This window comes from Girardinichthys multiradiatus, chromosome 2 (genome assembly GCF_021462225.1).
Source record: "Girardinichthys multiradiatus isolate DD_20200921_A chromosome 2, DD_fGirMul_XY1, whole genome shotgun sequence".
Classification (NCBI taxonomy): domain Eukaryota; kingdom Metazoa; phylum Chordata; class Actinopteri; order Cyprinodontiformes; family Goodeidae; genus Girardinichthys; species Girardinichthys multiradiatus.
Window position 1 is genome coordinate 19976800 of NC_061795.1, and position 23460 is coordinate 20000259.

Sequence of the window (23460 nt, forward strand, 5' to 3'; positions counted from 1 at the left end):
TTATCAAGTCCTATCAAAAAAGAGTAAATATGCTAATTTTAGCCTAGCAGTAAAGCAAACAGAGGAGAAGTTCAACAAGGCAAGATGTGAGTTTCTTGAAGACTGTAGCTGTATGTGTAAGTTGGATATTTACTACTAGGAGCACTAGTTTGATTGTTAGTTAACAGAAATCAAAAAATCAGCATCACATGGCATCAACTGAATGCCTGTAGGCATATAAATGTGGTAAAAAAAGACTTTCTGAAGTTCAGACTGAGCATCAGAATGGGGAAGTGGTAAAAAAAAAAAGAAAATATCCAGCAAGTCACAGTTGTGTGGAATAAAATGCCTTTTAAGGTCCGAAGATAATCGGAAGACTGGTTTAAGATTGCAGAAAGGATACAGTATCTCAAATAACCACTTGTTACAACCATCTCTGACATGTCGAACATTGAAGCAGATGGGCAGCAGCAGCAGAAGACAACAGATGCCACTTCTGTCAGTTAAGAACGAGACACTGAGACTACAATTTGCACATGCCCACTTCAATTGGATAATAACAGACTGGAAAAATGTTATGTGGTTCAGCTGCAACATTAAGATGGTAGGGTCAAAATCTGACATCAACAACATCACCCTAACAACATCTGTACCAACCATTCAGGCTGGTGGTGGCGATGTAAATGTGGATGACATTTTCGTGGCACACTCTGGGCCCCTGAGTAGAAACTGAATATTGTGTAAACAAGGATATCTGCAGTCCCCACCTCTTTATCCTACAGAGTGTCTTTGTGATGTGGTGGAACAGAAGATTATCATGTCAATTTAAAACAAAGTCTCTGAGCCCGGACTAGCAAGTTGTATAAAATAGTATCTGTTCAAATAATACAATTATACAGATATGTATGTTTTAAGTGGTGCATTGTCAGAATATTGTGGTAGCTTTTTAAATTGAATTAACCATGTTGGAGCAGCACATTAAAGAAGACCTGCAGAAACTTTGGTCCAAAATACATCTCACGGTCACATAAAGGGAGAGTAGTAAGAAAAACATGGGCAACTGCAGCATCCGGGATGCCATTGGTAACTGAGTTGTGACACTGATGACACTGAGGTAGTGTGTTATTTTACTCCATTTACAGCTATGCAAAAATATACATGATAATGATTTCATAAACTTCGGATGAGTCTCAAAATAGCCTAATATTCCTAAATGACTCAGAGCGTGTCAAGGACAAAAAATGCTCAAATCAAAATATTAATCAGAAACTTTATAGAAAGGCTGCAGGAATAAAAATCCAAACATAATTCGTAAACTGTCTAGATTTGATGTAAGGTTAACCTAAATAACATTTGGCAACCAAAAACCTAATTATAATTAATGTCAACCAACTTAAAGGCTGTTTTGTTCCTTACTGTCAACAGCTATGTAAGACCACCTTCATACAGTCCTGACTTATTTTGCCAGTGAAGAAAGCATACTCCTCTGTCAGAGCTGCATTCAGCTGCTTGGCCTCTAATTCAGTCGGCCTCTTCAATTACTCTATTGTCATTTTGCCATAGCCAGCTACTTCAACATCCCAAAACTAATTGGTTTTGTGCACATGTCGCAAAAGTACACACACGGACAAAGAGCGGTAGGGCTCGTTTGAGCACACAAATGGAGGTGTCAGGGGATGACGACTGAGAATGGACGTGTAAATGAAAAGCAGTTATCAGGGAAAAGTCCTAACTTTGATCCAGTTAGAACACATAGTTAATACAATATCTTTGTGCTACATGCTAACCTCTAGGAAAGATGCTGCCGTTATCTATGTTACACAGCAATGTGGCAACCCTGACAGAATCAATGCTGTTGCATCAGCAGTCCCCAAATTTTAACATCTCCGGTAAAAAACAAACACAAAAACGAGCCATTCTCTTATGCCACGCATCCTAATTAACTCCCATAATCAGCGCTATTGATGGCTCACGCAATCAGAGTTTGTGAAGCTTGGTATGGCCTTAATGGAGCAGCAGGGATCCCCTACAGGCATCTGAATGGGGAGGTTATAATGACAAGAATGGCTCCATATATGCTGGAAAATGGAGAGGAGAAAATAAAAATGGCTGTAAGAGTTTATTCTAATTCTGAGGATGCTCCTCTTCATGCCAAGTACCACATATGGTTTTCTGAGCCATTAAGAAACCAAGTGGACGAGCAGGTTCCTCAAAAGGTTTGACTGTGGAAGGTTATTTGAAAAGTATAAAAACCGGTGGGTAAATGTATGCTGAGGTTTTGTTTTTGAGCAATGATGTGAACCATGGTCAGGACGCAAGAAGCCCGACATTCATTGGCTCTCACACACCCTTCTTTGAGCCGTTGCTTGATCACAATAGAAATTCCACTGGCTGGCTTCAGTGTGGGTTTCCCCTAATCTTCTCATTAGCCTTTATAATTGGGAGACCATATGCAAATAATTTGTGTGGTTAACATATGAACTGGCATCCTGTTGTTCCGGGCAGACTTCACAGTCCAAAAACTAAACCGAGCCCTTTCATCTGCACTGTACAATGCAAGACAATGAGATATCATCAGTCATCGGCTCCTCTTTAAATACTGTACGTTGTTTTTATTCTCCTCTTTCAGCTCTTTTATTTTAGGTGGACAATGCTGTTCAAAACTGCAAGAACATTCATGTAAAGAGATCCCATACACTTTGTTTGTACATCTAAGCTTTTGTCTGAGAACAGTACAACATGACAAGCATATAATCTTTGCCTATGATGTGGGCTCCATTAGTCTAACAGAGTAAATACAAATCCAGGATGGACTTTGATGATGTAAAAGCTTCTCAAGGAGTAACAGACCTTTTTTGTTTTCTGCACATACCGGTGTGTTGATGATGTTAGTGTGTCTGGTGGAAAAAGGTCCTGCAGATGCCCAGCTGCACTTTGATAGAAGACTTTAAAGGAACTCAACCATCATTTATACATCAGTTGTTTTTTTTCCCCCCACTATCACTGTTGCCAATGAAAATTGGCTGGCATCATGGGAACTGTATGCTTTGGTGTTTTTTTTTTTCTAGCTACTACAAGCCAAACATGAAAACAACGTCCCTTTTTACCATTCGTCTTTATAACTGTTCCACACAAGCTTGATTGAAGTACCACAAACCTTCCTCAGATTTCATTACAAAACATACCTTAACTCTGTTTGACATCTGGTGCTAATGCAACATGTCCGGCAATTTGTTTAGTTCCCCTTCTTTCAGCGCACAGCCCATTGGCATTCACTGAGCTTCCTCCACATACACGGCAACAACACTCCAGGATTTGCTCCCTGTCCCCTGTGTCCAAATGCTAATCAGCAATGGCGCCGGTGCTTCTGAGAGAGAGGGTTCCTTTTTAGCATGCAGATGGAAGCATCTCTTCATGAGATGGTGGTGTTAACGGGGAAATTCTGGCCTGCTCTGCTTTTGGGAAGAACAAGAGTTATACTTTCACCTCACGATTAACGACGAAAAAGATTTTATCATTACAAAGTAATTTCTTCAGATTACACCAACATTCCCATGGAGGAGTTACCTGCAATGTGGTAGACAGTGCTGTTCAAAAGTCATCACTAATTTTCTTATACTTTGCTTTCAAGTTGCCAGACATATTTGCAACCCTTTAAGGTGTTCTTAATCAATAGTTCTCTAGGTTTTGTGATGGGTAAATAAAGTGTTGACACAAAACAGAGATTATTAGACTCCAGCTGTGGATAGTTTATCAGAATTATCAATGCTTTTGAATAAAACAGGTTTGAAAAGGACTGCTTGTGATATAATCAAAGATTGCCAGGTCCGGGACTCGGACCCGGGACAGCCACATCAAGAACTATAGCCTCTGCACATGGTCTCAGCGCCGCACCCTGGGTCTCTATATTCTTACTCTGCTTGATAATGTTGCAAAACCTTTAAATTATCAGTTAACAAAGCAGCAAAGGATATCACTTTTTCTCAAAGTTGGTACATTCGTTCACGTCTTAAACCTGATTGTAGAATAAATAAAGAATGGACAAGTCAGTAGCGGCACATGGATTACTTTTTTAAGCAAAACATAGGAAGGCAGTATGGTCAGCCGTGGCTAAACTTGATCTTTATTTGATAGTTAATTTCATCTTTGTTTTTTCATTCTTTATTATTATTTGGTATGTCCAAACAATTTTGCACATCCAAGTTTGTGCATTCATTCATCTTCTGTATTTGCATAGGCATCCACAATTCAACATTCATTATAGTTTTTCTCACACTAAACCAGAGCAAGACATTATGGACAGGGCTCAAGTTTGCTTGCCCTCTCACATGACTGTTATGGGTGAAGCCATTCATATGCTGAGTAGACATTCATTGTGCTGAACAAATGCAGGAGAGTGAGAGGGATGCTTGCGGAAAGGCTAAAGCATTCTCAAAATCCTCTGTACACAACATCACAAGACACACTTCAGCTACTGAAATGTAACAAATTTCAAAAACCTAAAAGTTTACATAAAACTAATCTCCTACTGGAAAGCATGCAAATCCTTTAAGAAAACAGAAACAAATTTCCATGCATAATATGCAATCAAATTTGCAATCCATTTCTTCAGTTTTATAGATCAGCAAATGGTAGAAAGTGTTTGGAAGCTAAACATAGGTACTCATCCCATTTTAGCGTGAATGAGTGCAAAAGTACACTCCAAATGGCACTCTGTATCCATGGCAATTCCCATAATGCTTTTAGAGTCGTATCCACACAAAAATATGTCAACTCTGTCACCAAAAACATATTCAAAATATATATAAAAAAGAGAGACAAAGAGAAACAAAACAATTTGTCAGCCCAGAATTAATACAAAACAGAAACTCTGCTGTTAAGAGCTGCTTGGTTAAAAAAACAAAAAAAAACCTCTCTACCTCCTCTGAGTTTAACAAAAGATGTATGATTAGAATCTCAGTTTGGCACCATATCAGTACCGGATGGCTTACTCTGCATCTGAAAGGTCCCTCTATAAAGGGTCAATATGTGGAGTTTATACTGAGCCTAAAGTTAAAGAGATACAAAAAAAAAAGTCTGTAACACAGGGTGTGCAGGATATGGAGCCAGTGCAGACTCAAACAAACGCAGGTGTGAGGTTTTGTTGCAGCTAGAGTCCTGTGGACCATGTCAGCAATGGTGACAACAAAGCTCTCTATGGGAATCCTATGAGTTACCAATAAATAAATAAAAATGCCTTTCTAGAGCAAACTAATTGTATGGCGAACACTTGTCTGATGAATTGTGCTGCTAGAGTATGTAAGCAGTAACCGACTGGCTGTTACAGTTGTTTGCACTTTTAATTGTTTTTAAACCTGCCAACAACATCAGATAACACGGCATGAACACTGACTTTGAGCTGGAATGACTGTGTGAACTGGTACATTTAGATCACAACTGATAAAGTACCAGAAGGACATTAAGTACTGCTGACTAGAACATATCCTTTGGCCTTTTTAGAACCCAAAATCCTTCTAATAAGAAGGCTGATATTACACAGTTAAAGGGAAAATTAGAAACGTGCCTCAACATGAATTTCTGACTGTGGAACGTGTTGAAGTAAGTATCAGCATATCTGAAATACTTTAAAAAGACAATAGCTATAAGAGATTGAGATCATCCTCCAATTAAAAACACTACTTTGATGACAATGGACATGGTGATCGCCGCTGTCAATGCCTCAGTAAGGAAAGTAGCTATTGTCAGCACTAAAAGTTGCTAGAAGTCACTTAATGATGTTATTTGTCTAAGATCAGCCTAATTACGTATAGTACTTCCAATAGACTACTATTTTTCAAAATACTTATTCATCTACTTAGGAACTAGAACCTTTGAAACAAGTTTCAATTCAAATTTGTTTTTTTTTTGTTTTTTTTCAGCAAACGTTGGACACAATGTACAACTTTTATCATTCTTCTCCCTTCTCAGCAGAACTAACTGAGTTTTGGGAATTTTGGTTTAAAATTTGTCTTCTGAAGTCTTACAATGCTTCAAAAAATACACAATGTGCGACAGTGCTGGAAATTACTCTCTTGTTGTGGAGAAATAGTGAGTGAGTGACATCAGGCATCCTCATATGAACAGGATACTTTCATTTTCATGGAAAATTGCACATTAAATTAAGTAAAAGAGTTTCATATAAACTGTATTTACCTTTATGCATCAGGGATTATTTTTAATTTAAATATAGTTTTAATATATGTTGTTCTAATCGTACTGTACAGTCATATTTAGTAAATTAAAATATGTGTTGCAATGAGGATTGTTTGTCAGAGTATTTTTTTAATAATCTTTAAGCAGTTATGAAACATACCTTTGAAGCAGACCACATTTCTGTATTGAAATTATTTTTTTTTTATTGGTCTGATGTTATATTCTAATCTTAAATGTCGTATTTTCATTAGTATGTAAGCAGAAACTCCAAATTTTACAGAAATAAAGGCTCAAACACATTAGTTAGTGTGCACTTAATCTATATAATGTGTTTCACTAAATAAAGCTAAGTTACTGAAATAAATGAAATTTTCAACAATATTCTAATTTACTAAATGGGTCTGTAATTGTTCAAACCTGAGTTTAATGGAATTTGGTATGTGGATGGGTTTCCTTTAATCTATTCTATGTAAAACGCAACACTAGAAAAGGAGCACACTCCAGAGCCTTTAATAAGTCATCTGGATAAAGAATCCTTTGGTTTTATTTTTAAAAAACATATATTGTTTTTGACAAGTACGAAATGGAAGTAAGTTGGAATTAAATAGCAACGGGTGAGTATGAAATGGTGAGGAAGAAAACTGACCCAGAGTCAGTTGAAGAAGACGCCTTGTGCTCTTAAACAGAGCGCAGGCTTTAAGAAAAGTTACAATACCGCCAAAAAAAAATCGTAACAAAGAACAGTTCTTACAAAACATCCTAAAATTGGCAGTAAATCTTCTGACTGCTTCTGACCGAGATCAGATAATCTGTCACCACACCATGTTATCTGAGCATGTAATCTGAAAGTGTCACAAAGCTGGGGAGAAAGTAAGCTGTGAGAAAATCTGCTGCAGGTGGATAGAGGCAGTTAGTTTACTGCTGATGAATTGCGCCTCGACATTCTCGCCGCACAAAAGGCCTCTCCTACAGTTTTCTCCTTCTCATCATCCTCCAACAGCTCCTTCCACTCCACCCCACCTGTGTCTGTGAAAGGTCAGCGTAGAGGAGGGTCTTCCCCACCCCTTCCTCCAGCCCTCCAGACCTATAGCTCCCACTCCACAATCATCCCAAACACTGGAGCCTAGTCCCAGAAAACTCAATCAAAGAGGACTTCAGAGGACTAGAGACCTCTTAAACCCCTCCATTGTCTCCAGAAGGTTTCCCTGCACTGCGGCAGGTCCATATGTAACACTGTAAGAGGAGTTGCTCATTACTGCCTATCCTGGGTTCTACTTTGTGTCTTTTGTGTTCCTGCCAGAAGAATCCAGTTGCCCAGCTGGGCCAATAAAAGCACATTAAAAAAGAGAAAAATAGGAATAAGAAATTAATTTGCTAGGAAGAAGACTAAAAGGACACATTCATAGAATGTGTGATGCCATCCATTCTCCTTGTTCTTTAGATATAAAAAACTGTAAATTTGTAACCTCGGTTATCTGATGTGGCAATGCAGGTGTCTTTTGTGTCATTTGTTTAAAAATTCCCCTTCCTCCCACAGGTTAGAGCACTTCCTGATAGACACACCACACCACAATATGGGTGAATGTCAGAGCAATCCATTATCAGATAAAGAATGCACTATGTAACGCCCCCATTCGGTTTCTCTTAGTCCCTCCCCAGCTCTTTTCAGATACAGCAGGTGAATACAAATCAGTTCCCCTCCGCTGCTTTCCAAAAGGACTCACCATCCAATTTCAGACAAACAATAGTCCTTTCAAAGTGTGAGAAAATCAAATTGTAGTGTTTTTTTTATTACTGAAGGCAACAATCATGAATTATACCAGTTGTGAGAATTTTTTTTTTTTTTTTTTCTGTTAGACATTTATTTTTAATATCTGCAAATGACATAAAAATAATTTATACAAATGCTTAAATTCATATTTTAAAAGCCCTATATCTAATTTCTCAGCAGTTAAATGATGTGTACAATGGTCACCTAGAAATGCAGAAAGAAATCATCTGGTGCACACAATTGGACGATTTTAAGGCTATCCGGTTGCAATAGCAAAAACATTTATCTTAGCAGTTTTAGTCGTTTTGTTCATGAAAAGAGTTATCCACCAGAGCATATTAATTTTTAAACTGCCTTGGAGACATTTCCTCAAACTGGCCCCAAGTTGGGCTTTTTTGGAAGTTCATAATTTTGTGCACATGTATATAATTTTTCAAAAGGTTAGCCTGACAAAAGGATGAATTATACACAACCAAATCCACATTAGAACCATGATTCATCCACATACACAAGAAGACATGAAAATATGCCACTTGTTATGTTAATATTGAGCATAACTGCGCTGATCCAAACACTAGATAAGTCTTAATGAGCTTTGATGACGTTGGCCTTTGCAAGTCTGTTTTCAGGAGAGAGGTTTTCACATGCTAAACTCAACAAACACATCTCCAGGTACAGCAGATAAATCACCAAATACATCAGAGAATAAAGCCTTTTGATCGTACATAGACTGAAAATTATTGCAAATTTACCTTCCAATGGGTTTGGAGGGGGATGTAGACCAATTAATTTCTAAAGCTCAGAAACTTGCTATCGCTAACCAAATATGAAACAAGAGGGAAAATATCATCTCCCTTATGCAGCAATTAGATGACCCAATTTTATTTGAGCTTTTGGATTTATGAAATTAAAGAGGGTTTTGGAGATTTAAGAATAAAACAGAAAATCTCTAGTGGTAAGTAGCTGAAAGCAATTGCTGGCGCCTCACTGAGACTTGTTACTGTATGGCTCGTGGGTATGAATGATTGGAGGTTTGGAGACACTTACGCTAAAGAAAGCTTTCCAATGAAGAAGTTCTCTCTATGTTTCTTGAAACTCTTCGTGTAAGTTTACATGATACAGTGTGAAAAAAACACACCAGGGACATAGAGTATAAAAGAGGTTTCTGGTTGTATCGCCTTTTTCCCAATTTGTCTATCATTGAGAGTGTTTGAGTGAGTAGGTTTGGTGCTTTGCCCGGGGGACGTTGCAACTCAGACAAACACAGTTCCATCCCTACACATCATCTAACCCCATCAGAAATAACAGCCCCAATACAAACTGCTCCATCAGCCCTCAGAAGTCAAATAGTGATTCCAGAGAAAACGTTGCTTTCATTTAACACTAAGAGTCAACCCATCTTTCGCTAATAGCCTCAGTCCTGCGTCTGCAATTTGAGGGATGAGGCCAGTCTCTAATGCAGGGGAAGGCTCCCCTGAGTGCTGGATAATGGTTGGATGAAGCTATGGAGCTTATTCAGACTGCTTCTAGGCGTCAGATAATGTACAGAAACATGCTGAAACAGCGAGCTCCAAAAGCCCTGCCGGACAGAGGTGATTCCGGCTGGTCCTAAGTGCATGGGTTAAATAAGGTAGAGGAATGAATTACTTCCTAAACAGATAATCCCACAAAAAGAAAACAACGACGTAACAGTTCAGAAAGGCGTGTTACTCTTTTAGTATTTTTTGGTGGATTTTCCAGCTTTTTAGATCTACTCATTAAGTGAACTTTCCTTAATAAATCAACACAGTTCACGGCCACAGAGTTTTATTAATCCTACGTTACGTTTTGAAGTCCGTTGTGTCCGACCCTGTTCCTCCTCACCCTGTAGTTCAGATTGAACAGTTCTGCAGCCGACAAAATTTAATCAATATGGACATGAACAGATTATTCTGACAGTTAATATGTTATTAGCAATCATGTAGATGTAAATACAACTGGAGCCTTAGGCAAAAATTGCAGCAGTAATGCTGGAAGTACCTGTGTTATCTAATCATAATTGATTTATATATAACAATGACCAAAAACCCCTGTACAGATATAACCGTGCCTGTGCCTGATGCATGTCACTGAATGAACCAATAGTACAAAATAAATGGAAAAAATAACATATTGGTGTGTCTAAACTTGGTATAATTTACCATGCAGAAGAAATCTACACAAACGTCTGTGTGCTGCATGGTTTGTCAGCGTGCTGTCAGATTGCATCCTTTACTCTTTCTTTTACTTTCCCAGCAGAAGCGATTTCTCATTAGAGTTGGCTGAGATGCAGGTGAGCCAGCGGTTACATCTAAATTCAGGCATTTGTATTCCACCTCAACACCCGGGGAGCTCCCTGTTTACAGTGATGAGCGGATAGGCTTGGCCCTGAACTGAGACCCTCGCCTGCCACTCACATAAATCATTTGGTTTCTTAGAGGCCATTTTCAAACACACAGATTCAACCAGCTTCAGACAGCAGCAGGACAATCATCTCTATCTCGAAGCGAAGTCGATACTCATGCACAGACAAATCAGACTTCAGGAGTGGGGGAAAAACAAGACTCCTAGGCATTTTGAGGAAAGACATCTTTCACTTTGCGTCTAAACAGACATTCATTCCTTAGAAAAATAATCCATCTTTAAGCTTCTCAAATTGTCATGATGTAGTGTTGTTTGGTTTTCGGTTTCGGGGTTTTTCCTTATGTTTTTCACTGTTCAAGTTTTGAATCATGTTTCTGTTTATTTTCCTGGTCATGCTTTTGTTCATGTTTTGTCAAGTTTGGTTTTCGGATCTGGTTATCAGCTTTGCAAAAATAGAACAATTCATAAATGTGAGCAGAAAAGGCAGCTTAGCATTCCATCAAATAACACATTTGACAAGTGCACTGTGTTTCCAATTATTGTACATAATGTGAGAGGTGAAGTTAGAATTAAGCCCTGAGGAAGGTCAAGCAGATGAGAGGAGCTGAGAGGATGGAGATGCAACCTCAGAAACACAACAGACATCCCCAGGCTGTCAGTTTGAGTAAGATTTGCACAAAGCTAACTTTCTCCAGCATCCCTGAAAGACAGTGAAGAAGAGCAGAAGACCCCTCGAGAGGGGCCTCCCCAACCATTTTCTCACCAAAGCTGTCTTTGTATCCATTCAATCATCTATTTGTTTATTCATGTCCTTTTTAAAACCAGTTGTCTCTTTCTGCGTGTCCCTGTCCTGTTTCTGTTTCTCACACAACCACAGAGACACAGAAAAACAAGTACATCCACAGACACCTTCGCTCTCCTTCGCAGTAGACACAACATGCATGGAGAAGCCTGTTGAAACAGTTCAGTGTCAGAAAAGTTGCCTGGCTGTTATCAAAAAGGCACCCAGAAAGATCTCGATGTGTTTATCTGAAACAATGTGTGCCAGAAGCAGCCCAGCAGCCCAACATGAATGTGTGAGTCCCACTACTCATTTGTTCTCAGGACTACAGCTGTGTAGTGGTACTGCTTTATAGCCAAATGTGAGAGAGAAATGGCCAACAGTACTGGTAGGGCCAGTGTTTGACTGAAGACACTGGAGACATGATACAAAACAAAGAGGGAGGAAAATGATGCAACAAAAGGACTGGTGAGATTGGATCGAGATATGTTGCAATTCAAGGTCAGTATTCTTCTCAGCGTGGACACTTCTTTTAAAATAAGTTTAAAAAATCCATGTGAAAATCCCAAATCTCACATTTTCTAACATGGCTTCTATATATGCTATATCTGCACCTCCGGCCTTTTGGAGGCTTTGTGCGTTCAGTCTAATCGTTGTTATGTGAAACAAATGGTTGTAGAAATACCTGAACTCCTCCTCTAAAGATTACAGTCAGAAAGTATCTTTTTCTTTTTACTATATTAAATATTCAAACTTCAACTAAAATGTGAATTGCTCCAAAAGGAGACATGTTAAGTCCCACTTTTGGTGGTTTAATCAATGCAAATTCAGTATTAATAAAGGCCTATATTAACTGAAATACAACAAGAGTACAGTACCAAGGTTCCCTTATATAACCCTTCTTTCAAGCTGGGTTTTGTGGTTGATGGTGCAGTGAGATATTTGACTTGAATTTCAACTCTTTGTGTCTTCGGTGTGTGTGTGCAGTGTGTGTGTTTTTGGAGAATGTTTAAAAGGCATGATCAATGGTCACCATTTTTTTTTTATGGGAGTTGTACTTCTAACAGCAGCAAACAGAAAAAATGCTGCTTCATGGAAGATGAGCACACACATACGCATACATACACAGGTATTCATGCACGCACACACGTGTGTTCAAATGCCAAGCTGAAAACCTCTCTAACTGATCATATATTTATTAAGTCTGATCATTTTATTAGTAAGATACATTTTAGGGTCAAATAAAATATGACCTTGAAAACTAACAGCCTTCTTGATTGTATATATGTTTTCAGTTTTAGGATGTACAGTGTCATGAAAAAACTTATTGCCTTACAGATATCTTCCATTTTGGTCACATTTCCATGTTTCAGGTCAGAAACATTTATATCAGACAAAAATAACCGGAGTAAACACAAAAGTGTTTTTTAGTGATGATTTAATTCATTAAGGAACAAAACTATTCAAACCAACCTGACCCTGTAAAAATGTAAATACCACCCTTTTGAATTAACTGTATTAACCACATTTTTTGGGGAGCTAAGTTAATTTTCACTTGCCACACCCAGGTTTGATTTCTGCACGATCTACAAAATTAAGTAATCACTTAACTAGGATCTGTCCAATCCCCAAGACTTTTGGGGAAAAACATGGTGTTGGTAGTGTCATGGTCTGGAGCTGCTTTGTTTCTTTAGGACCCGGACAACTTCCAATCGTGACCTTCAGCCCATTCGCACTTAGGGTTTTATGCAGTAGGACAATGATTGGAGGCACACCAGAGGATAACCTGTAATCGGTCAGTCTGAGCTATGTGTTTGGTCAACTAGATTATCAGTTGACATAAAAAACAAATTTAATTTAATTTACTTAATTTATGGTTCAGTTACTTAATTTCCCAAATCATGATGCAGATCTGCAAAACTGTCAGGGGTGTTTCCCTACCTCTCACTCATTTGACTGTGATAGATGTTGCAAATGTGCACCAAGACACACACATGAAGCCCTACATTTCAATGTGTGAAATTAACATCTGATGGCATTAAAATTTCATTTTGACTGTTGACCATCATTTATCTTGCTATTGTTTTATATAACATTATGACAGTCTTTTTGGCATTAGAGCTTTGGACCCCCTTTGGAAGGTGAAATACAATTCAATACAACATCAAACCACAAACAATGTACAGATGCTGAGTAACTCAACTAGTCCACCCAAGTTAACGCACCTGTCACAAATACCTTATAATTTCTCTATCACATATCAGCTAAATAAACTCTATGCGTCTTTGGTAAGGAGACCAAATATTTGTCTACTGTGAGCTGGGGAAACATCAGATAATTTTAGATGTCATTTACTCATTAAACAGAGTGTGACATAGATAACAGCCCACCAGTCCACCACACTTGGGTAACTGGTGGGTTCTCAGCAATTTCGTGTCTGTCTGAACCTCTTAAGTATTATCTTCAGCTATCTTGGTCTCTAAGTAAGGACACACTACTACTGCAAATAAGCACTGGTAATTCACAATTCCTCCAGCTCAGTTCACCGCTGCTTCTTCTCCATGTCACATCTTTATTTCTCTATGATGGAAGACATTTCCTTCTACAGATTTCTGATCTCTTGGACACCTTTCAGGCTTATGATGAGGTTGAGGTTTTTCATGTGTGAGCATTTACATATTTGATGTCCCGTCATCAAACATTCAGCATGGATCCATATTTCAAATTGTCAAACTCATTCAAAATTGGCTACTTTTTTGTTTTTATTTAAGTGTAAATATCTGACCCTGAAACAGCTTTAAGCACTATTTTAGCTTTTTCCTTCGACATGATCCAAACCTTTGGCTGTTTTTGAAGGAGGATTTCATGTTGCTGTTATAAACAACAGACAGATTGCTCAACTTGATCTCAGTCTTTGGGTAAATAATTATAGACTTTGGTCATTTCAAGTTCAGTTTAATTTGGTTCATTTATATAGGTCTAATTCACAGCAAATGTCATCTTGGGAGAACTTTGGAAGACAACAAGGTTCCATTTATATCCAATTCTGTAAAATGCAGTTGGGTCCAAATTCAGTTCATATCAATCCATTACAGTTGATCATATAGTCGGATTTGGATCTATTTACATGCAGTCCAACTCATTTTTGATTATAATACAATGCAGTCAAATTCAAAAGTGAAAGTGATGGAAGTGTAATGATTTATACAGTAGCATTGGCATTAACATCTGTAAAATTTTTTGAGGTAAGAGTAATGTAACCCCTCATGACGACTACTAAATTGAGGCACGTGAAGTCGCCCAGTACGAGAGACACGAGACCATCCCCCAGTGGGCCCACCTCCTGCAGGGGGAACCGTGACGGACTGGTGCAAAGAGGATTGGGCAGCGGACGAAGGTGGAGAACTCGGCGGCCCGATCCCCGGATGCTTAGGCTGGCTCTAGGGATGTGGAATGTCACCTCCCTGGGGGGGAAAGAGACTGAACATGTGCGGGAGGTCGAGAGATATCGACTAGAAATAGTTGGGCTCACCTCCACGCACAGAGTGGGCTCTGGAACCCATCTCCTCGAGAGGGGCTGGACTCTCTTCTACTCTGGAGTGGCCCACGGGTAGAGGCCGCGGACTGGGGTGGGTTTGCTTGTTGCCCCCCAGCTCAGCCGTCTCGTGTTGGGGTTTACCCCAGTGGATGAGAGGGTCGCACCCCTGCGCCTTCGGGTCGGTGACAGGTCTCTGAATGTCATTTCGGCCTATGGGCCGAGTGGTAGTGCGGAGTACCCGGCCTTCTTGGCATCCCTGTTGGGGGTGCTGGATAGTGCCCCTGCCGGGGATTCCATTATTCTGCTGGGGGACTTCAACGCCCACGTGGGAAACGACAGTAACACCTAGAGAGGCATGATCGGGAAGAATGGCCTCCCCGATCTGAATCTGAGTGGTGTTTTGTTATGGGACTTCTGTGCTAGTCATGGATTGTCCATAATCAACACCATGTTCAAACATAAGGGTGTCCATCAGTGCACTTGGCACCAGGACACCCTAGGCAGGAGGTCAATGATCAACTTTGTTGTCGTATCATCAGACCTTCTGCCACATGTTTTGGACACTCAGGTGAAGAGAGGGGCTGAGCTGTCCAGAGATCACCACCTGGTGGTGAGCTTGATTCGCTGGAGGAGGACAGACTTGGCAGGCCCAAACGCATAGTGAGGGTCTGCTGGGAACGTCTGGTGGAGCCCTTGGCCAGGGATGTATTCAACTCTCACCTCTGGGAAAGCTTTGACCAGATTCCAAGGGATGTTGGAGACATAGAGTGGAGAAGGACTACCGGTTGGCCTCGAAGCGATTCTGGCAAACCGTCCAGCGCCTCAGGAGGAGGAAGCAGTGCTTCGCCAACACTGTTTACAGTGGGGGCGGAGAGCTGCTGACCTCGACTGGCGACATTATCGGGCGGTGGATGGAGTACTTCGGGGATCTCCTCAATCCTGCCATCACGCATTCCCTGGTGGAAACAGAGGCTGGGGACTCGGGGTTGGACTCTTTCATCACCCAGGCTAAAGTCACCATGGTGGTTAAAAAGCTCCACAGTGGCAGGGCTTCGGAGGTGGATGAGATCCGCCCTGAGTACCTCAAGTCTCTGGATGTTGTGGGGCTGTCATGGTTGACACGCCTCTTCAACATTGCTTGGCGGTCGGGAACATTGCCTCTGGACTGGCAGACTGGGGTGGTGGTCCCCATTAATAAGAAGGGTGACCGGAGGGTGTGTTCCAAATACAGGGGGATCACACTCCTCAGCCTCCCTGGTAAGGCCTATGCCAGGGTATTGGGGAGGAGAGTACGGCCGATAGTCGAACCTCAACTTCAGGAGGAGCAGTGTGGTTTTCGTCCCAGCTGCGGAACACTGGACCAGTTCTATTCCCTCTACAGGGTACTCTAGAGTTCATGGCAGTTTGCCCAACTGGTCCACATGTGTTTTGTGGACCTGGAGAAAGCATTCGATTGTGTCCCTTGTGATGCCCTGTGGGGGGTGCTCTAGAAGTATGGAATCGGGGGCCCGATGTCATCGATCCTGTTCATAACTTTTATGGACAGGATTTCTAGGCGCAGCCAAGGGCCGGAGGGGTTCTGGTTTGGGGACCAGAGGATTTTGTCTCTTCTTTTTGCAGATGATGTGGTCCTGCTGGCCACCTCTAGCCAAGACCTACAGAATGCGCTGGGGTGGTTCACAGCCGAGTGGGAAGCGGCTGGGATGAGGATCAGCTCCTCCAAGTCCGAGGCCATGGTTCTCAACCGTAATAGTGTGGCTTGTCCTTTTCAGGTTGGAGGGGAGTTCCTGCCTCAAGTGGAGGAGTTTAAGTATCTCGGGGTCTTGTTCACGAGTGGGGGAAGAATGGAGCGGGAGATCGACAGACAGATCGGTGTGGCTGCCACAGTAATGGGGGCACTGTGCCGGTCCGTTGTGGTGAAGAGAGAGCTGAGCCGAAAAGCGAAGCTCTCGATTTACCCGTCGGTCTACGTTCCTACCCTCCCCTATGGCCATGAACTTTGGGTCAAGAACAAGATCCCGGATACAAGCGGCTGAAATTAGCTTCCACTGTAGGGTGGCCGGGCACTCCTTTAGAGATATGGTGAGGAGCTCAGCCATCCGGGAGGGGCTCGGAGTAGAGCCGCTGCTCCCCCACATCGAGAGGAGCCGGTTTAGGTGGCTCGGGCATCTATACTGGATGCCTCCTGGACGCCTTCCTCGTGAGGTGTTCCAGGCACGTCCCACCGGGAGGAGGCCCAGGGGACGGCCCAGGACACGCTGGAGGGACTATGTTTCTCGGCTGGCCTGAGAATGCTTTGGGCTCCCCCCAGAGGAGCTGGAGGGGGTGTCTGTGGAGAGGGACGTCTGCTGAGTCTGCCTGCTGCCCCCACGACCTGGTTCCAGATAAAGTGGAAGATGACGAGTACGAGTAATGTAAATGAAAGAAATTAGGTGTATTTCAGTTTTTCTTTGTAAGGTACATCAGTGTTTTACAGTTACAGTTTCATAACAACTGAACATTTCCATCATATTGTTCAGATAGTTTACAAGATGCTGAAGAAAAGCCAGGCAAACCCGAGTTTCCCTTGACTCAGTGGAGCATATAGTAATGCAGGACTCCCTGACCTGATACTGGCATTTAGCTCTGGTCACAGAAACGGTCAGAAATAGAGCTGAGTTGAATGAAGCCAAAGTAGAGCCCATAGAAATGGAAAAGGGGTTTATGACTCTAAATGCTGTCCACTGCTGGTACGAACTACTGATAATAACTAAACAGGACCCCTATTCAAAAAACTAAAGCTATGTTTTCACTGGCAAATAGCATTTAAGGTTTGTAAATAGCATCAAACCTCACATTCTCAACATAATGCATAAAAACTGTTATTTATTGTTTTAATGTATTTAAAACATTTGCACAATTTACTAAAATAAAATATAAGAGTGTTGAAGGTAGAAAGAAACCATTCTGATTTAAGTCCATCACTTGTACCAGAACCCAGAAAAGGCTGTTTTCCCAGCCAGCCCTATTTGGCATCCAAAAACTGAAACGATAAGTCACACTCCTGAAGGACCATGTGAGAGGAACTGGTTGAAAGACAGCAGCTTGGAGATAAACAGAAACCTCTGCGGCCTTCTAATGGAGGGCCCTGGCCCTGAATGCAGCTGTTGACAATAGATGCTTCACGCCTCACTGTGTTTCAAACCACAAAATTCAGTGTGCCGCTCCTGAGTGTGGTCCTCTGTGACTCGGCCATTGAAAACTGTAGACTCAGCCTCTCTGGCCCACAGCACACATTCACGCTGCCACAGCCCAATGACACGGGTGAAATGCAAAGAATTCAGAGACAAACAGAACAACACAGATGAAAGCACAGGCAGAGAAGAGCACTGAAACAGGCTTGTAAATGGATGGGTCGGGAGCAAGCCGCTACCGATATAAATAAAACAACTGCACCACCAACACAAGAGACAGATTAGCTTCGAGCCATCTAAGGTCCCTCAGCTCTGAGGTCTGCATGCAAGCTCCCCGCCTGACACAGTGTGTTGCGAGGCTGACGTGGAATCCCTCCTTCACAGTCCGCTGGACGGTGGACACACATCACTCCATATCACCTCAGTCAAAGAGTATCAGATCAAGTCCGAGTCGGATCATAGACACTTTCAGCTCAGCACAAGAAGGGAGAGAGCCAAAGGTCATCAAGGGTTGCTTTGAAACCAGTTCTCAGTAACATCTGAAACCTCAGGGAAATACTTTATAACTAAACACAATGCCTTGCAAAAGTATTCACATTATGTCAAGTTACAGCCATAATCTTATATGTATTTTATTATGAAAGACCAAAACACAAATAGCAAATAATATTAAGTGGAAGTAAAACGATACATGGTTTTCAGGTTTTTTCATAAATAGAACTCTGAATAGTGTGGAGTGCATTTGTGTTCAGCCCCACTTGTAGACCCACATTTTGGTGCAATTACAGCTGCAAGTCTATTAGCTATCTGTATAACTGCTTTGGGACTGAAATTGTTTCCCCTTTTTCGTTGCAGAATAGCCCAAGTTCAGTCAGATTAAATGGAGAGAGTCTTGGAGGTGTGTTTCCTTGCTCATAACAATGCTGCTTGTCTGCTCATGTTATGTATGAAACCTTTGAGACCTTTACAGAAAAGTTGTATTTACACTGATTTTAAATAATAAATAGGTGAGTTCTGAAGTCAGATGGTTGAACTGGGTTTTAATAATTAAGTATAAAAACAAAGATGGCTCAACATAAGCACTTTTCGGAATTATTGTTTGTAAAAAAATAAATTAATTGCTGAACTAGGATCACGTATCAGAAAATAATGTGACAACATAAAAGCCCCATAAGATACATTGAGGTTTGTGCCTGTAATGAGACAAAAAGTGGAAAAGGTCAAGTGATCTGAAATCTTCAAAAACCTTTTCCACCTCTGAATGTCCAAAGCCTTTCCTAATTTTGAACTCTCCACTGTAGGCCATTATGTGCTAATAGGAGTAAGGAACGAGGCAAAGTTCAGGCTCTTAGGGGTATTTTGTGATTTCTAAGCACTGACCGCAGCACTACCGCAGCAGTGGGCGAGTGGCGACAGGGTTTGTTACACTGAGAAACAAATGCGTCAAAAAGACAGTCAGACCATTGAAACACATTGTTTCCCACGCCAATCCTTGCAGCCAAAATTCTCCGCCAGCAGACAAATGGCAGTCAAGCAAGCCGTGACCTTTGCCTCACAGCTACAGTAAAAAAGCAGGCATCCCGGCGGAAATTTCAAAAGAGAAAGAGAAAGGTTGGATAGATATTTGATGACTCACAAGCTCCACAGAAAAGTGTTCGTATTAATATCTTTCATAAGCTTACAGGATCACCGATGAAGATATTGAGGCCGGGGAGAGCTACACAGTGTGGCAGCCGAGTGACATCTGTGTGTTTACAGCCTGCGGGACTAGAGATGCCTTTAAGGAGAGCGTTTGATTTTAAAAAGGCTGGAGGTTCACACAGTTTTAGGAAATGATGATATCAGGGGTGGGTATAATGTGATGAAGAAAAAAAGGTTACAAAAAAAGGTTTTCAGCTTACCAGAATAACCTAAATATCCACTCTCCTCTTCTTCTCTGGGTTGATGTCTGCTCCTTCCTCCTCTGGGTTTTTTTCAGTCTGGTGAAACGACAATACGAGAGAATAAGAAATGTTATTTCAGCTTACAGCATTGCGATATTTTTTTTTTAATAATATGGGGACTTCAAAGCAACCAGAAAGGAAAATTCAATCCCTCTTAGAAGATTTCACAGCAGAAAGTTTTGTACATCCACTTCCTTCCCCAATGGATTCACTTCTCTGTGTTTGGTTTTATTACAATCTGCTGAAAATCCTTTTCACATTGGATGTCTCTTCAGCCCTTTGTCCCACCATGGGATGCTCCGACATGAAATCTCCCCTAATCAAAGGCTCTGCCTTTTTAAAGAACACGTGTAAACATCTGTGGGTGTGTTGGGTCTTTAGAAATGCACTTAAAACACACCCAACTGTGAAAGGATTTGTAGGTTAAAAGAAAGCAAACACCCAAGCTGTGTAAACCAGTGTGATTTTGGACTCCCAGACACAAAGTGTTCAATAAAGGCAAAAAAAGGCCGTCTTCTGGCACGCATCTCCACCTCTTGTATCCCCTGTTGTTCTCTAACATCACTGATCTCTTCTTTCTTCCACCTATTTGTCATCCTTTACTGACTTTCCCCTTGTGCTTTCCTTTTTTTTCAGACTCTCATTTTCAATACATGTCCCCTCTACTGTCTAAATTTTCTTGTCTCCCCTCCCAACACCCCCATTCCACTCAGTATAACCACCCAGCCATACCTGATCCTCTTTTCTCCCTTGATGCCCTCTTTCATTTTCTCACCTTTGTCTTGTCTCATCACCTTCCCTGCTTTAAGGTTAGGGCTACATGTAGGGACATGTGGAGATCATAGAGGGTTCTCAGACAGTGTGGTACATTTGTAAGATGGCTTTAAAGATGTTTTCACGCTTTTTATTAATTATATTAATTCTATTAATTATCATTTATTAATAAGCTATTGTGCAAAATAGCTTATGGCAATTTTGAATTAAAAAGATATATATATTTATCGCTTTTGTGGAAAATGTTGGACCTACAGTGCTTTGCAAAAGTATTCATACCTTTAATGTGATATTTTCACATTTTCTACATTACAACCACACATTTTAGCATATTTCATTGGGATTCTATGGGACAAATCAACACAAACAGGCACACAATAAAGTGGAAATTAAATTATATATGTTTTACCATTTTTGATTTGAAGTGGATTGCAAAAGAAATTCAAGTCTTTTGAAGGTCTCTACCAACTTTCCTCATTTAGAGATTTTATATTTTTGCCCATTCATCTTTGCAAAATAACTTAAGCTTAGTCAGATAAAATGAACATTTGTGAATGACAAAATTCATGTCTTGGCATACTTTCTAAATGAAATTTATATCTGGACTTTGACTAGACCATTTTAACACATGAGTATGCTTTGAGTTAAACCATCCCATTGTAGCTATGGGTGTATGATTAGGGTTGTTGTTCTACTTGAAGATGAATCATTCTCAAGACTTTGCAGCCTCTAATAGGTTTTCTTTATGAATTGTCTTGTATTCAGCTCTAACCATCTTCCCATCAACTCTGATCAACTTCCTTTCCGAAGATGAAGAAAAACATCCCAACATCATGTTTGACAGTGTGGATGGTGTGTTCAGGTTCAGATTTGCAGCTTTAGTTTTCCACCACTCATTGTGTTTTGGTTGTAGGGCAACATATTCAATTTTGGTCTTGTCTGGCTGACCAGAGCACATTTTTTGATGTGTCTGCTACATGGCTTGTGGGAAACTTTAAACTGGACCTCTTAAAGGTTTTATTTGCACATATAACTTTCATCATTCCATTCTTCCAAAAAGGCCAGATTTGCGGAGTGCATGACTAATAGTTGTAGTTTCTCCCACCTGAGCTTTGGATCTCTGCAGCTCCCCTAGAGTTATTGTGGGGCTCTTGGCTGCTACTCCAATATATATTCTCCTTTCCCTGCCTGTCAGTTTGGGTGGGCGTCCATGTCTCGTGTAGGTTTCCAGTTTTGCTAAACTCCATTTTAGAATGATTAACTGAACAGTTGTGGTGGATTTTATTTAGGGGTATTAATGCAAAGACGGCCAAGTACAAACTGTCTTTTTTGTGAAAACATTTAAAACTCTAAATCCTTTTTCTTCTATCTTTTAATTATGCTCAACTTTGAGTTGAGTTGGTCAATCACAAAAATTCCACAAACAGTACATTGTTGTGGTAATATACAAGTTTTTGATTGGTCTTGGTTGTCAAACTGTTCATAAGTTCCATGAGTATGAGTACTTTTGGAAGGCACTGTACATTTTAAGCAAGTTGGCACAAAGGATTTAAACATCCAGTTATCTCCTTCTGTCACGTCTCACCTACAGTATCATGCTTTTATCTATCTTTTCTCTTCACCTTTTTCCATCTTCCTGCACAGTCAGCTGTGAGAGATTTGCCTTGACCTATCGAACACACCAAATTTTGAATCTCTCGAGAAAAGTAGTTGTGAAAGCAATTCAGAAAACAGTTTCATTCAAAACCATCTGTAAGAACTCTTTTGCTGTGACGTTAGTTTTTTATTGCCCACTTGCAACTTTTTTTTAAAGCGTTTGATGGTGAAAGCAAACACGCTCCAAGGGAATGACAGGCAAAATGATTGAAGAAGCCAATCCAATTTACTTCTAGCAAAAGGCTTATCGACTTCAGTCTGCCAGTCAAAATAAGAGTCAGGAGACCCAACTGAGAGAAATCCACATGGGTAAATATAAACACTGTTTTCTTGGCGGTCAGAGTGATGCTTTTGTCAGTTGCAGGTTTCCTTTTCGTCAACTCTCTGCTTATTAAACTTATTATCTTTCTTCTCCTTCCCAAAACCCTACATTATTTACTTCAACCAGTTGTGCAATTCCCTGACTTAAAGAACTTAGGGGTAGTCAATAAATTTCTACTTGCAAAAACATAGGGGAAAAAACGAAAATGAAAAAGGATGTTCTCATAGCCCTGGATTTAAGAGGTTTCTGACCCAGATTTAAAAAATACTGACATAGATGCTTTTCTCTTCAAATATCACCTTGTATTATTGCTGACACCACTGCTGACTTCGCAAGCAGTAGTACAAACATGCACCTCAGTATTCTTCTACTGAACCCGCTTATAACTCTAAGTAAGACACAGCAACAAAATGACCTTTCCAGATCCTTTTGAAATGATCCAAATCCTGATCCCATCAAAAGCCGCCTCGCCCCACGACGTCAGGCCCGCTGTCCCACTGCCCCACCTCTGCCCTCGAACCCCACAGAGCCGTGCAGAGTTCAGTCCAGATCTGTTGCCATGGAGATAAGAAGAAAGGGACGTGGTAGTGGGACTGAAAATAGCCAGACCGTATGCTGACAGTGGCAAGTGAGTAAGAATACCAAAGAGCAAGAGACACAGTGTCCTCAATACCTGTGGGAACACTCTCATGAAGTGAGTAAAGCCAGAGTTAACAGGCTGTTGAACAGACTGAGAGCAAAACCAGATTTTAGTCCAATTAAAAGCAAGATGAACCCAAACTGATGTTTTGGTGCCGGATACTGCTGCTCGTCTAACCTCTGTGGATCATTTATCATCTCTCAACCAGAAAACTTTGGTTTTAGTATCTCATTTTCAATATTTATGTATTTTTCAATGTTGCTTCAGCAATCACAGAATCACAAACTTGTCAAGCTGGAAGCTAACCAT

The 23460-nt window shown here is 40.7% G+C and overlaps 1 protein-coding gene across 22 annotated transcripts in view; it reads right to left on the reverse strand.

Moving 5' to 3' along the window:
• The window catches only part of LOC124882776 (neuronal cell adhesion molecule-like), a 114784-nt gene that overhangs the window by 42682 nt on the left and 48642 nt on the right, over nucleotides 1–23460 (reverse strand). For 21 of the 22 annotated variants that reach the window (XM_047389479.1, XM_047389488.1, XM_047389496.1 and 18 more), the window contains exon 2: nucleotides 19718–19795. The exons of the other annotated variant lie outside the window; for it this stretch is intronic. The gene's annotated coding sequence lies outside the window, so the exon portion shown is untranslated. The remainder of the gene's footprint in view (nucleotides 1–19717; nucleotides 19796–23460) is intronic. 22 annotated transcript variants of the gene reach the window in all.